Source organism: Sceloporus undulatus, chromosome 3, assembly GCF_019175285.1.
Source record: "Sceloporus undulatus isolate JIND9_A2432 ecotype Alabama chromosome 3, SceUnd_v1.1, whole genome shotgun sequence".
Taxonomy (NCBI): domain Eukaryota; kingdom Metazoa; phylum Chordata; class Lepidosauria; order Squamata; family Phrynosomatidae; genus Sceloporus; species Sceloporus undulatus.
In genome coordinates, this window is record NC_056524.1 from 65054775 (window position 1) to 65071474 (window position 16700).

Consider the following 16700-nt stretch of genomic DNA (forward strand, 5'->3'; position numbering starts at 1 on the left):
CAGAATGGCCCCCTCCTTGTTGTCCACCTCCACTGGCAGGTTAAATCCTTCTGATGCAGACAGGCTTTTAAAACAGAATATTTTTAAAGGACCGGCTTGGGGTGTTGTATCATTTCAAGAGTTTTAAACAGTTTTATCTTTTTAAGTGTAGTTTGCTCTTTTAATAAGCAATTGATTTAATATTGTAATAATTTAATTCTGTTTTAATGTACCACTTTTCTATGGTTTTATTGTATTGTTCTTTTAGTGTTGTGAACCACTCTGGTTCCCAGTTCTGGGGAAAGACTCAAGGGTGGATAACAACAATAACAAAGCCCTGAATGGGATTCCATCTTTCTGAGTATCAGATCACTCAACTCTTTTGGGACCCAAATAGAGAACTGGATGCTTCAGAAGTGTCCAGTTAGGGACAGTGGGTGACTTTTATGTGACTCTACTATGAAATGCACTGAACGCTATCCCCCAAATTGGTTCAGGATCTTGGATAGTTCCTTTAAAGTTTGGACTCCTGACAGGGAAGCCTCCCACCACTCCTGTTCCAGGAGGTGTGGTTTTCCATTTCAAGGCCGTTCAGCTCCCCTTTTGAGGGATCTGAAATACTCCATCCCCCCCGCACATCAGAAATGACAGGTCACTTCCAGTTTTGTAAAAGGGGGGGGAGGTGTATCACTCATGGACAGAGTTGCTTCCCGGACTCTCCACGGCTGCCATTCCTGCTGTAAAAGCATATCTAGATAGCATCAATTCCCTTCAAATTGACAGCTGCATAACTCATATTTAAATACTTTCTAATCAAAAACAGTTGACCAGAGGGGGGGGGGCGTGCTTCACTTTCCTTGTAATATTGGAATTACTTGTATAAATATTACATCTTGGTCTATACCAAATGAAAATGCCAAAATACAGCAGACATTGTGTGATTAGATTTTTTATAAGAACTGTAAAACCTTTCTTATTAAAGAGCCAGGGCAGGATTTCATTGCCTTTTGAAAGCCTAAAGTAATCCCTCATGACCAAAGACTTCTGGAAATTGCATGAGTTTCTTCTATAAATATCATTAAGACAGATTAACCTCTCCTTCCCCCAAATATCAGCCCCTCTGCCCTGGCAATTTGTTGCTGAGTTCTCTTTAAATAATAATAGCTTAGCTGAGAATCAGAAGCTTAAAAAATGGAAAATTCTCTGACTTTAATCAAATATGCTTTCTGTCTGTAGAGAATCCCTATTTGTTTTTTTGTTTATCGATTCACTCACTCAATTTGTTTTGATTTATCCCAAAATTGGACCTCACAATATGGTTAATTTTAAAAGTACAGATGAAAACCCAGAAAGTTATTTATATATTATTAAACGAATGATAATATTAAAACACAATTGAATTAACATCAGTTTAAATATTCAATGCCATCATGTAATATACATGATGGAATAGTATCTTGGAAGTATCCCTGGGAAGGGAGTTCTAGAGTCCAGGGGCAGCCACCAAAGTACAAGATGATGAATCACCGCATGTTTTTAATGTGACATTGCTAGTTTACAGGCATAAAATGGAGGGAAAATTCAGGAGAATGGAGTCAGTGTCCTGAAACTGTTGCAGTACAAAATCAGGGCCAGTAATCCCAAGCCATTTTATTTTGTTCACCAGAGATTCATTTCCCATTTCTCTGTAATGCAGGGAGCCTCTCACCACTCCTGCAGGGACCTTTTGCTCCCACATGCTTTTAATTTTTACTCCTAGAATTCCCAACCAGTATGGCCAATGGTAAGAGTATTATGGGAATTGTAGTTCAAAACATCTAGTGTGCAAAAGATTCCCCACCTCAGGTCCTATACACAAATCTACTCACACTGATTACTGTGCAAAATTTCAAACAAGGAGGTGACACTGACAACTAACAGCTACACAGCAAGATAGTTTTTAAAAAAACTAGAAACCTCAAAATCTACAAGCAGTATGAGAATTTTAGGGGTTCTAGTCTGAAAAGTAAACTTTACCTAGCTCCGAATCCAATTTTCTTGGATTTGCTATTACATAGGTAGTCTTAATGTAATTACTCTTTAAGAATTCAAAGACAAAGACATAGAAGCTTATCACATTTTAAAAAAACCCCAACTTACCCATGCCATTTTGAAGTCTGTTACGGAATGCAGTCATATATTATTGTATGCAAAATGCCAACACTGCCACTGTCCCGATTACATCCCACCTAAAACTCACCTATAAGTTACTCTCAGCTGGTTGATTTGTACACATGGGAAGCTCCCGACTTTGCAAATCAGCCATTTGAGTGTGTCTTGTAGGTGGGTTTTAGGCAGGATGTAGTTGGGAAGGCGGCATCGGTGGCATTTGGCACATGATAATATCCGACTGCATCCCATTAAAGACTTCAAAACGGCAGGGGTAAGTCGGGTTTTTTAAAAATACGATAAACTCCATAGTCTGGGTGAATATGCAAAGAGATCTTGTAGCAATTTTGATACCATAACTGAGAGAAAGAAAGAACTTGGTAGCTTAAGTCTGCAAAAACCTATGCTACTAACCTCTTTGTTTCTCTCAGTCTCAAAGCTGCTACAAGATTTGTGTGAATCTTGTAGCACTCTTAACTCTTAAGAGACTTTTAAGCTTTACTGAATTTTATTGAATGGAGAGCCAGAGAGTGGCAGTGAGGACTCTGTAAAGGAGATTAAGATGTAAAGGACCTTTATATCACATTTACCAAACGAACAATTTCTGCTCCATTTTTGAAGCCTTTCTCTCCCAGTAAAGTAATTATGCTTTGGCATTCCACCCCCAGCATACAGTGGTATACAATACTAATTCAAGTAAATGGAAGTCCAAAGATAAATATATTATGAAAACCGATGTGAGAGAGGAGTATAGTCTTGAGTACTTGATGCAGAACTTGTCAAAATATTTTTAAGTTTTACCTGCACATTCAATGGAATGGAAGAGGTGAATTACAACTCCCATAATCTCTGACTAGAATCATAGAATCATAGAGTTGGACGAGACCACAAGGGCTATCCATATCTTGATTTCAATAAGACATTTGACAAGCCCCCCCCCCATGACATTCTTGCAAACAGGTAGGAAAGGCAACTGTTAAATGAATTTGTAATTGGTTGACTACCTGAACCCAAAGGGTGCTTAGCAATGGCTTCTCTTCATCTTGGAGAGAAGTGACCCGTGGGATGCCACAGGGTTTTGTCCTGAGCCCAGTGCTATTCAAGCTGGGACTAGTGAGAGGAGCTCATTCCATCACGTGGTGCTTGGGTCTTGAACTGCGGACCTGCCAACCTTGTGATCATCAGAGTCAGTGTCTTAACCACTAACCATCTGGATAAGTCTGCCAGAAAAACATTGCAAAAAACATTACTAAGGATTTTGTATGGTGTAGTATGGGAGAAGCTTAATGCAGGAAAATACCAGATGACATCAGATGATGCCAACCCTAGTGCTGCCACTGGGGGATGGGGCTGTTGAGCACATGCAAAGACCATTTTCTTTGATGGGGGCCATTCCCATCCAATTCACCCTTGGACTTGCTTCTCTTCTTCTTTGTCATTGCTGTTTGTTTACTCATCCTTCCTGGCATGGGACCAGTGAGAGAGGTGATGCCTTTCTTGGAGGCCAGAGGGAAGGGTAGTGACAACAATAGGGAAGTGGAGGTGATTATATTTGGGAAGGGTGCACCTTAGCTATGGCTTCTCCAAAACATGAAATCACCATAGATGCAGAGTTTTCATGTAGTTTTAAGAAGACACACACACACACACACACACGTGCATGCACAGACATGTTCAAAGCCATCCTGTAGATGCAGGATCTCTTTGCCATTATGTGATTTGCCATTATGTGATTTTAATTATTTTAAGCTTTTTTTAAAGCTCTGACTTATATACACACATCAGAAGCATGGAGAAAAACTCCATGCATCTCCAAGTTATTCTTGATCTCCAGATGCATGACATATGCTTAGTACTATCAAATTTCTTTCAGGTTTCTTTTATTCCTATTCATGAGGTCATCCACTTCCTCCTACATAATTCCCCAATCTTTTTGTATTGTAACAGTGCCTCCAAGCTTGGTGTCTTCTGCATATTTCATCAACACATTCCTACTTTCTTTCCTCATAACACCACTGGGGAAAACTGTTTGAAACAGCCCTCCAGGCCAACCTCTGATTAACTCTGTTGGCTTCTTTTCCTCAAGTGCAAACTTTGCTTTTTCACAAAAGATTTTCTCTATTTAATTTAAGAAAGCAACCCCTGTATCCACCGCCTAGCTCATTGCGTCCACCTGATCCACAATGTACAGCTTCTGTGTTGACCTGTTTTTCATTTATTTCAAAGCAACACAATAGTTTAGGCTAGTGGTACTCAAACTTTTACCCTTGTGGACCCCTTTACATCTACTTGAAGACATTGTGCCCTACCGTCTTGACATATAACTGTATATGAATAAAAATATTTTGTTTAGTGTGTGTGTTTTTGTTCGCACAAGCATGTATATTCATATTTTAACCTTTTATAAGAAAATAATATTGTTCAAATTAGAACAGTTTTATTTAAATAAATTCTATTCATACTGAATGAGAGAAAGAATAAGAGGAATAATGTGACTAAGCGTGAGAGGGAACAAGAGCACATGTGAGAGTGCTTGGGGGGGCAAGAGAAATGAGGCCTCTTGGAAGATGGTTCCACTGGGCCCCCAAATCATTCACCACCTTATTGCCCCCAAGGATCACCCAAAGGCTTCTTTGTTTGTTCCTCTTCTCCTTGGGCCCTGTCCAGCTTGTCCGCTTACCAGCCCAGACCAGCAGCTTGTCATGCACCTTCACCTGCAAATGGGGGTTCCTGGCTGGCCATCCAGGAGGGTGAAGGTGGAGCAGGAAGCAGTACACTTGCACCATTCCTCCTCAACCGGCCGGTCTGGCATGCCATTCATTTAGAACTGGATCCACTGAGGCCACTTCTTCTTGTCCTCCAAAAGGGCCAAGGCAAAACCAGATAATGGTGTTGGCTTCCTCCACCAACAGGGCTATCACAGGCATTGGCTCTTTTTTGTCTGCTGTGCCTATGGCACACTGGATTGAGTGGATCCCAAGATGCAGGGCAGTGACAAAAGAAGTGGGGGAAGAAGAAGTGACACCACAGGATGGGCCCCACCAAAGGCTATTATCCAGTGAGCTTCCTGACTCTCTTTCTTCTCTTCCTTCATCAGGAAGAGGCAGCTGCTTTAAGTACACTCCTTGCCTTTTTTTTTTTTCTAGGACAGAAAAGATTTGGGAAGCAGAGGAGGAAGAGGGTGAGTAGCCTCCAACTCTTGTGCACCCCCTTGAGCAACTGCCATGCCCTCCAGTGGCCCCACCCCACCCTAAACCACTGGTTTAGGCTTTGATGTACATAAAAGCTACATGTGAAGTGTGGGAAGGGGGAATCTCTTGTGCACCTTGGCCAAGGCTATATCCAGAAAATTCCTCTTGCTGGGGCCAAAGAAATTTTGCTGGAGCAAACTGTTTTAGACCAAATGTGTGTGGACATGCACACACATGCACACACACTGGGGATCTAGTATAGGTGGAATCTTGGGTGAAGAAAAAGGTATTGAGATGAAGTGTGATAGTCCCCAAGCTCTTCCACTGGCTATGTCCAAATTTTTTAATACACTGCAGAATTATTTGAAAGAAGTAATTTGAAATGCAGAGGTATGTGTTTAGAACACCACTCCAAGAAAGTAGTTTGCACTCAATTAACTCAATAGGGGGAGAGAAGTGAAGTGGTGGATCTTGCCCTGCCCAGTAGGTTCAAGCAAAATAAAACTGCTTTCACCTACTCTTGTGTTCTTTCTAGTTAATAGTGTTTGGCATTTTAACAATTTGTAGCTTACCTTGCATTTTCAGGAAGGGAGGCTGAGTGTAGACCAGGAATGACTCAATATCATTTTATGGACTGAGGCTGAATGGCAGATAAGACAGACACATGCCAAATTATGGTCCACACTATCCAAGACCAACCAAGTTCTTTTGACACCTAGGGTATAAAAAACTCACAAATGCCAGTTAAATAGCTGACTCTTTCATGTGTGGCCCTGTCACGGTTCTCAAAAAAGGTGCCTAAAATATATGCCTCATTCTGTCCAGCATTTGACACCATTAACCAAAATACAGGTCATATAGCCACATGGGTCTGACAGTCATTTTAGTACTGGATGGTCATTGGAGCCTGATTTAAGGTCACTTTCATTCACCATTTGAATTCCCTGTGGGACCTGGGCTTAACATTACTCTGAGTTATGCTATTTTTGGATCCCCAAGGTATTCTGGATTAATTCAAATGGGGAATACCAGACATTGCATTACTTGCTTAGCTATATAGCAGCTTGTATGCTACTATGGCAGGATAAGGGAGGGAAAGAGAGGTGCATGGTATGTGGGGGAAAGGTCCCCCAAACTTGGCAATATCCCTGTCCAGACCATTCTTTTCTGAAACAGTATCTGCATGATATCACTCACTCTTCTGTTATTGTTGCTACAGCTACATTATTTCATGATATTGAAATAATGCTAAACCAGACATAAAAAAGGAGGAAGAGAGAAAGAGATCTGGACAAGCTCATTCTGAAAGAGCTATAATATAATGTAAGTATTTTTGAACTTTAGTCCATGAGTCTGACATCCTATGCACACTTTTGGGAGGGGAGATTAAAGCACTGCTGAGCACAGTGTGACATTTCTGGGTGTCATAATTCATGGTATGGAATCTGAACAGTCTAATGTAGAGGAATTGGATTGTGAACAGTGTGTGGCTCCACAGGACAACTGCCTTCCTGAGTCTGGGAAGTGGGTGGCTGATGCAGCAGAGAGGCTTCCTCCTTAGCAGGGCTTCATGGGTGCCAAAGAGATGACTTTGTCTACTGAAGTTCAGCAAAAAGAGAAGGAGTAGCATGGCAGCATCAACATCTCTTAAATAGGAAATGCTAAGTAATCAAAAACTTCACATCTCAGAGTCAGCCATCTATAAATCTCCAAACAGCTGCTATAAGTTCTTGCTGCTTGCCATTCAGTCTTCCTGACTGCAGTGATATCCTATTTTGGGAGAGAGGTGGGATATAAATCTCCTAAATAAATAAATATCTCTGTGTTTGTTATTTCTTGGGATTCTTGGCTTGCTTGACTTACTCATCTCCTTAATATCTCCTTCTCTTATCCATTCCAGTTTGGTTATTTGGATGACTGATTCTTGTAATGTATTGTGGACAGACTGAGACCTTGCCACTGAATGTCCTTTCATATTCTGTCAGCTTCCTGGATTACCTGTGCATGTCTTGAACTGGCTTGACTCATCTGTAGCTGCTTCTCCTATCATAACCTGGATTTCTGGGCACTTGCTGTCTGTAGGCATAGGGCACTGTGCACATGATTGCACCACAGCTCTAGGAAATAAAGGAAATATATGGACCTTCTCAATGGTCTGATCCTAGGAATGATCCCAGCACTGATGACTTTGTAGACAGCATGTTACTTTTAGACCACATTTTGTAGTAACCATGTGGCTGGGGGACTCTTGGTGTGGTGGTCCAAAACCCCAAATGTTTCCATGTTCTGCTTTGGACAAGGAGTTCATACCAGTGTCTTTTAAAGTAACTAGCAGTTTCAAAGGTGCAGCAATATCCCTTTGCATACTGATTTTCCAGACTAACACAGTTATGTATTTGAATTCTAACTCAAAACAGTTACTCATTTCCCCCAATCAGTATGTTGTCCCCACTCAAATGGAATGTAAAATTATTGCACCATTTTAAAAAAGAGAGTAATGTGTTACAAGTAACTACATTGCTAATAATAATAATAATAATAATAGGATTTATTTATATGCCGCCCAATCACTGGGAATCTGGGCGGCTTACAACAAAGGGAATTATAGACGGTTCCCTGCTCTCAGGTTTACAATATAAAAGGACACAACACAAAAGGAGAAGGGAATGGTGGGGGGGGGGGAGGGGATGGGGTCCAGCATTCTTCTCTCCCTCTGAGGCCTGGACCAAGGTAGATGGACCGGAGGGAGGGCTCTTCTTCTTCAGGCTAGCCCCAATGGAGCTAGGCCTGCCTGGTCAAGCATTCTGTTTTGTTTAAAGTAAAGGTAAAGGTACATACTCCCCTTTGACAAGGTTATCAAGTCATGTCTGACTGTAGGGGGCAGTGCTCATCTCTGTTACTAAGCCAAAGAGTCTGCATTGTCAAAGACAACTCTTGTGAGTCAAGTGGCCAGCATGACTGTACAGAACGCTGTTTCCCTTCCCACCGAAGTGATACCTATTTATCTACTTACATTTGCATGGTTTTGAACTGCTAGGTTGGCAGAAGCTGGGACTAGTGATAGGAGCTCACTCCATCACATGGTGCTTGGGCCTGCCAACCTGATGATCTTGCAATCAATAGAGCCAGCTTCTTAACCGCTTGAGCCACCACATCCCATGTTCTGTTTAAAAAGAAATATAGATTTAAAACAAAAATGCAGATGAAAGCACTACTCTAGAACACCAGTTCTATGTGGACTTTTATTAGAGCCTGATGATCATTTGTACCATTTGTAACATGCCAGGCATAGAAAAATTCTATTGCTAACTTTTTATGGTTTTAGATCCACCATTGTTGAAAATCTTGAAGTATCTTCTTTGGGATCAAGATCCCTATTGATGAATATGGCCAGGCTTCATGGTCTTAAGCCTTTAAACAGTTTGCATAACCCTGAGCAGAATTCAAGCAAGCCAGATATACACCTGGAGTTCCATGATCTGTGACAAGAAGACTGACAATACCAATACACTGATATAAAACAGCTCAACTGGAGACACAACTTGGCAGTGAACCAAAAAGTCTGCAAAACCACTAGCTTTTAAATGTAATTAACATCACAAAATGTTTAGGTTCTGGAATGTTTCCAGAGCACACAGCTTTAAAGGCCTACAAACTTTCTGACAGCAAATACAAACTAGATATGGGAGAATGAATATCTTCTTGGCTATGGTCCTATAAAACATGTATACGCATATGCTTAATATTAAGCAAATGCAACAAGTACTTTTGGGACCACTCACATGCAAGAAATCAAAACACAAATATAAGTATTTACAAAATGATGGTTTTCATTTGGAATTTCCTTTTGTGATCTTTTGATCATGCAAACAGATACAGAATCAGACATGATAAGGTATTGTTAGTCTTTTACTAAAAGCTTTCAAGCTACAGCCCTCTTCATCATAAGTGGATAGATTTCATATAATGGGGTATAAAGGAAACAGGTCTGAGGGTTTTGATGTCTGCAGTTTTTCCTTCAATCCCATCCTCAATGTGGTGTCCCATACATACCTATCCTGCACCTTCTCTGGTTCAATATTGCAGCTATTGTTCTTTGACAGCAGCCCCTATTATGGACCTGATAGAAATGTTGGGAAATACATCAATTCCATTATGTCTGTATCTCTCCCTTTTGAAAGTTCAGTAATCTGACCAGAGAAGGCATCATCCAAGTCTTCAGCCTGGCTTGGAGATCTACAAAAGACCTTCACAGGACTTGGACTGTTGTTTCTCTCCCCGATAATTGTTAATCAGATGTTTTCAATCTCCTTTCTATGTTCTAAAGCATTAGGTCTTTCCAGATAGACATGTCCTTGACTTATAATGCTGTTCTCCTACATTTTGCTTTGTCTCTTATTCTTGAATAGGATATGCACCACAGCTACTACATTCCAGTCATGAGTATCATTCTGCAAGTTTCAGTAATGCCTATTAAATCACAGTTGCCTTCCTGTGTTAAAAGTTCAAGTTCATCTTTTTTATTTCCCATGCTTTGTGCATTAGTATAGAAGCTGAAATCATGGATAATTCATTCCAGCTGCTTCATTATTGTTGTCTTCATGCCCATCATTAATTTCACATATACTGTCCAAGCTTTGCCTGCATCATTGACGCAATTGTTCTCAATACTTGGTGTCTCTCTCTGTCCTCTTAAATATTGTTTTCCTTCCCCACAGATTACAGTAAAAAGACCCCCTAGGGGCTCGATAGACAGCCCCAAAGGAGTGGCTTCTTGCTGCCCCTTTCAGTGCTGGATCGGGGCCACAGCAACTGCACACTGAGCCCTAATCAGGCGCTTTGCCAGCTCTAAAAAAAATGGCAAAATGCCACTCCTTTTTGAGCCAACAAAAAACTGCCCTTGCCACCGCGGCGGGGCCTTTTCAGCATTTCTTTAGTGCACTGTGTATAAATGCTGCACCAAAGGGATACCATGACACCCCTTGCTGTGCAGCCAAGTGCACGGTGTGATGCCGGCATTGGGGCTGAGTTGGGGCATGCGGCATGCCGTCACTATGCCCCCCACTCCACCCCAACACTAGCATTTCTAGACGGTCTGTTTTGCCCCCTAATCAGGTTTGTGAGACTTGTAGTAAACAAAGTCTTATCAACTACCATTAGGTACCCACATCTCTTGGCAGAAGTTCTTCTTCATGAGAGTACAGGTGACAGCCAAAGAAGTCAAACCTTTGCCTTGACACCATCTGTGCAGCCATTCAGTCACTTGCTGTGCTAGGAGTGATGAGAACCTTTTCCCTGAGGAATGATTTGTACATGTTTAGCCTGGAGAAGAGAAGACTGAGAGATAATATGATAGCTATCCTGAAATATTAGAAGGGCTGTCATGTGGAAGATGGAGCAACTTTGTTTCCTGCTGCTCTAGAGGATATAACTAAAATCAATGGATTCAAATTACAAGGAACAAGATTCTGACTAACATTAAGAAAAAATTCCTGACAGTAAAAATCATTTGATGGTGGAAAAGACTGTCTCAGGTGATGGGGGACTCTCCTTCAATTGAAGGTTTTAAAAAGTTTTGAAACCTCTCAGGGATGCTTTAGCTGTGAGTTCCTGCAGTAACAGAGGTTATACTAGGCAAAATGTCTTGAGGTCTCTTCCAACCTAGGCTTGAATCCTACTGAGGAATTGCAAATGTGTAACCACCACAGTTATGTGGTTCTGCAGTGACTTCTGATTGCCGCCCCTCCATTCCCATTTTTTCAGAAACAGCAGCTGCAATTGACAGGGGTCTGGTCACTTTTCCATACCCTCCTATTGGCATTCTCTGGACATTATCAGACAAGGGAAATTGGAAGTATAATCCAATGGCAATCCGAACACAATCATGGGGTTTAATGTTATTGTGTGATAGACTACCACACACAATTTCGGGCAATGGGAAGTCAGTCCGAATGCAATCATGGGGTTTCATGCAATTTCGGGCAATGGCAAGCTATTTTCAGGCAATGGGAAGTCAGTTCGAATGCAATTCGAATTCACGTAAATTCGCCGAACTAGTGAATTCACATGAATGCGTTCTGGCCCCGCTTTCTTTTCATTCGAAATTAAGAGAAATTCCTCCCATGTGATAAACTCCTCTGTTGTGATAGGCAGAAACACAATCCCTGTTGCAACTCCTCTTTGCACCAGAGATTGTTTATGCAAATGGGGTGGCAACATCCCAAGTGACAGGGGAACAGACCCCCCCCCCACCATTAATTGAAGTGTCTACTTCTCACTAAGTGGGAACTGGGGACTTTCATGGTATCTACATTTCCCCTAAACTAGGGAATACATAAGGATTCTATGTCAAACTACTAGAGAGAGAACAATTTATTGAATTAGTCTGCTGACCATTTCAAATGACAACCCTATACAATAATAAATATTACAATAATGTTGTAGGATTTATTATTGTATAGTTTTATCATTTGAAGTGGTCAGCAGATTAATTTAATAAATTGATCAATCTCTCTCTCTAACTGTTTGGTATATGTATTCCTGAGTTTAAGAGAAATGTACAATTGGAAAATCCCCCAATTGTGACTATGAAGTTTATCGCACCGGGGATAAAACGTTCCCCGATGCGTTACAACAGGCACGAGCAGGGCCGTGCATGGAGCGTGATAGGAACCCGACGGGGCCCAGAATGCTAGTTTACCACACAGGGAAGGCCGCCACCGCCACTGCCGTGCGTTCCCATCGCGTTCCCATCGGGTTCCAGGGGATGCCATTTCTGGGAACTGTTTCGAAACAGTTCTCAGAAATGGCATCCCCTGGAACTCGATGGGAATGTGTGGCGGCAGCGGCGGCAGCAGCGTTCCCTGTGCAGTAAACTAGCATTCTGGGCCCCATCGGGTTCCCATCACGCTCTGTGCGCAGCCCTGCTCGTGCCTGTTGTAACGCATCGGGGAACGTTTTATCCCCGGTGCAATAAATTTCATAGTTGAATGTGAAGTCGAAGGCTTTCACAGCCAGCACCCATATTTATTTGTGGGGTTTTTTTTTTCAGCTATGTGGCCATGTTTTGTGGTATAGTTGTTTGAAAGTTGGACTATGACTCGGGAGATCAGGGTCTGATTCCCACCTTGGCCATGAAACCCAGTGGGTGAATTTGGGTAAGTCACATGCTCTCAGCCTCAGGAGAAAACAATGGCAAACCTTGTCTGAATGACGCTTGCCAAGAAAACCCTATGATAGATTCGCTGTAGGGTCACCGTAAGTCGGAAACAACTTGGGGGCACACAACAACAACAACACAATACAGTTACTATACAGTTATCAAACAGTTACAAATGCGTAGACATTCATAACTGCCCAACAGGATTCCAGCCCCTATTTCTATTATTCCATTGGAGCCAAATCAGCACTCTTTCACTCCATTGGTCCACCCAATGGAAAGCATTCAGCCTGTAAAAATGCAAAACAAATGTAAAATCAGTTCACAAAATGGTGTGGGTATATGTACTTTCTTACTGGTGATGTCACACACCCCATCAAACAATTGACCTTTGAAGACATCTGTACAGTCATTCCCACACGACACTGTTGCATTTGATACCCTAGCTAAGAGGAAAGTTGCATTTTTCCAATAACTAAATACTGCAAAGTTGAGTGTTGTGAAAATGTGATTTTCTTGCAGCAGGAGTCCTATATAGATAAATAATGTTTGGATCTCTGTCTGTGAAATGTAGCAGTCTTGAGTAGCCATGCATCTGAGGGATGATGTTCCAAAGGAAACTGTTCTGGTGCATGGGCAACAGAAACGAGGCAGCAGCAGATGGACATTTTTGTTGTCATCTGCTCAGAGCCCGATAATATCTACACACTGTATTACCCACTCACACTCTATAGACCTTCCCTTCCTACTATATCACTATAGAAATAATCTCACTTAATGAATCCTCTACCAGCAGATCTCATTTTTTCAAAAGCTTTTTATATCCATCCAGTTCTCTTTTTCCTCCTCATTCTCTGTCTAGCAGGAAGTTATTTTACCAGCTTTGTCATTGGGATAATGGTGCAGAGGGTTGGAGAAACACAGAGTTTCAGTGTCAGACTGCAGCAGTGTGTCTTCAGTAAACAATGCAGAAACAAAGCTTGAGCTGGGAAGGAATGGGATTTTAACCTAGCCAATTATAGTGTAGCCATGTGTGGCTGTATACAAGAGGCAAGGTAAATAGCATCTGTTGCCAAAATGCCTCACTGCATGAACAGCAAAACAGAGACAACAGCAAATAAGGGGAGAGCAGATAAGCCCGCTTCAGCAGCTACCCAGAATATGTAAAAAAGAAAAATCATTGACCTGTAAGAATGGCCACCAAAACAAGAACTATAGGAATGTGAGGTCGGTGAAAGATAAAAGTTTTTCTCTGAATGCATTTTGGAAGAAGCCTTCAAATGGGCAGTGAAAGAGTAAAAATATTTTTGTTTGCATATATAAGGCTTACTTCACTTGGCAGTTTCTTTAACATATTCATATTGTTTGTTGTTGTGGGCCTTCAAGTCATTTCTGACTTATGGCAACCCTAAGGTGAACCTATTATGGGGTTTTCTGGGGCTAAGAGGTGGGTCACCCAGTGGGTTTCCATGATCAAATGGGGAATCAAACCCTGATCTCCATAGTTGTAGTCCAACACTCAAACCACTAGACCATCTGACTCTCAGTGTAGAATATAAAAGCTTTCTGAAAAATATTGAGCTGCTTTTCATTTTTTGTTGTAGCAAACTACCCTATTTTTTTCCATGTTATTTTTGCCATGGTTATCAAAAGTTTTGCAAAAGGAGTGATTCCTCTGAACACATCTGCTTCTATAGCTGTCTATCCAATCCAGTGGTGAGAGGATAGTTATGTTGTGTCATTTCCACAACAAATAGGTATAATAAATAGATTGTTCTTTTTTAGCTGCAAGAAAACAATGGCCATAACCCTGTATGGAAGGTATGTTTTTGTAAGCAGACTTATGTATGCAGGAATTAGAACTGGTTTTATTTGTTAAGTAAAAGTAGCTATAGGATTCCAGTGCATGACTATAAGCGAAGAGGGGGAAAATCTCTCCTAAGCCCCATTCACACTACATAAATAAACCAGTGTGGAAGTGGTTTATTTCCATGAAGTTCATACTTGCCCCGACTGCACTCCGTGCAGTTTGCAGGGAGGGCAAAAAGCCCACTTAAACCAATGCATTTGATACCAGCCTCCTTAGCGGTTCTTTTTTAAAGAACTGCAACAATCTGCATCTTCGGTAATGTGACCATATTACCAAATTGATTTGGATTGCTCTGCATCATTCCCGGAAATGGAGGCACCTCCATTTTAGATCAATACAGTGACAAATGTGAACAGCAACAGGGTTAAAATGGCACAGAGAGATTCAATCACAGTAAATGTAATGGGAACACTGAACCGATTCTGAATAGGTTCTGAATCAGGGCAGAAGAATCTCTTCGTTCAAAAAAATAAATAAGTGCAAATGATAAAAGCTTTGAAATGAACTTAAAAATCAGCCTTCACCATGAACTGCTGAGACAGTATAATGCTTTACAAATGTTTGTTTTTGGCCCATAGTACTTGTTTGTTCAGTTTCAGTCAGAAGAGATTTGAAGCAGCTGGAAGAGCCCAGCCTGCAGTGGGACTGGCCTGTCTCAAATCAAAGCTTTCAGCACCTCAGAGATCCCCTTGGGCCCCAGACAGAGCTGCTTGCTGCTAGATCAAAAGGAAAGAAGAGAAGCCAGTGGCCATTGCTAGAAAACTCAATGCCCAGAAAACTTGGCAGCAGTTCATTTGGGAAAGTGAGCAATGCATATCTTCTCATTCCCTCTGACCCCCTGACACTTTCCCTGTCATGCTAAGTGAGATGGTGTAACAGCAGCAGCTTCATTGACCCCTTTTGACACCTAATAAGAGTGACAGGAAATCAGGGCCAGTTCAGCACTTGCACACTAGTAGGAGTCTTGTGGGGTTCTTTAAAAGAAAAACCCAAAAATGCTTCATAATAACATTCCTGTCAATTCTGCTAGGCCACAGATAATAACAGATGATGCACTCTGCTTTCTGTTTCTATTTCTTTCCCCAGTACATCTGCAGCATGGTCAATTTCTCCTATAGAAGCCATCAAAGAATATAGAACCACATGTCTCTGACCGATTATATGCAGACTGTCTACTTGCCACTTGGAAATAATCTACAGCCGTAATGAAGAACACATTCTATAGGGAATCAAAGGAAAGGTACTAGAAATATGAGGACACATCTAGCTATTTGGGGTGGTCAGGTGTTGGATATGAATCTCTACCTATGATGCCCAAGGCCCATAGGTCTTTAGCTCAAGTGGGTCTCCTATCTGCCTTCATTGTTCCTCAATACTTTTACAGGTATGGACACTAGATTTTAATCCTGTATCAGGTTGATGGCTTACCCATCAGCTTATATTTTTAACATTTTAATTTTCGAACAGTATTTTATTCTTTTAATATATAACCTGTTTTAATATTGTAATAATTTAATTCTATTTTAATGTACTATTTTGTATGCTTTTAATTGTACTGTGTTTTTTTTAATATTGTGAGCCACCCTGAGTCCTGTTTTGGGGAAAGGGCAAGGTATAATAATGATGATGATGATTATGATGATGATGATGATGATGATGATGTTTCAGTAATGGAAGTTAAAGCTGGGATGTTCTCCTGATTGCTAGGAATCCTTTTACAACTTTTAGAATATACTCCACCCTCCCACAATTATCCATGGTCTAGGAAAATTGCATTTGAACAACTGCAGAGAAGCATCCTTTCTTCTCAGGCCTCTGAAGGCTGTTCAAAAACTGCAGTTAGTACATAATATAGCACCCAGGACCATTTATAGGATATATAGCTCACCAGCCTTAAAACAATGTCAGTTGCTACTATTTCTGAGCACAATTCTAGCTGCAGAAAATAGACATTAATGCCCTAAATAGATATTTGAAAATTTAAGCACCTCTTTTAACAAACCCTGCAATTTTATTGTTTCTGGTTTCCCAGTTTTCTTGTTTGCAAATAAATAAACCATTATTTCAAATACATTTTGCAGCTGCTGTCAAAAGTGTATTAGAAATGAGTAAGGACTCCAGGTATGTACTCAAACAACAGTGCATAATATTTATGATAAACTGAAATGTCTGTACAAATCCTCATTGTGGTGCCTTGTCATGGATTATTGTGGATTTTCTACTACGTAACTATAAATCCCTATTTGCAGCTAAAGACATCTATGTCTCAAGATTCTTTATCAGTGTAGCTCCATCTAAACCGCTAATAGTATTTCCATCTTCCATGCCTAACTTAGCCTCTAGTGAAAATCGG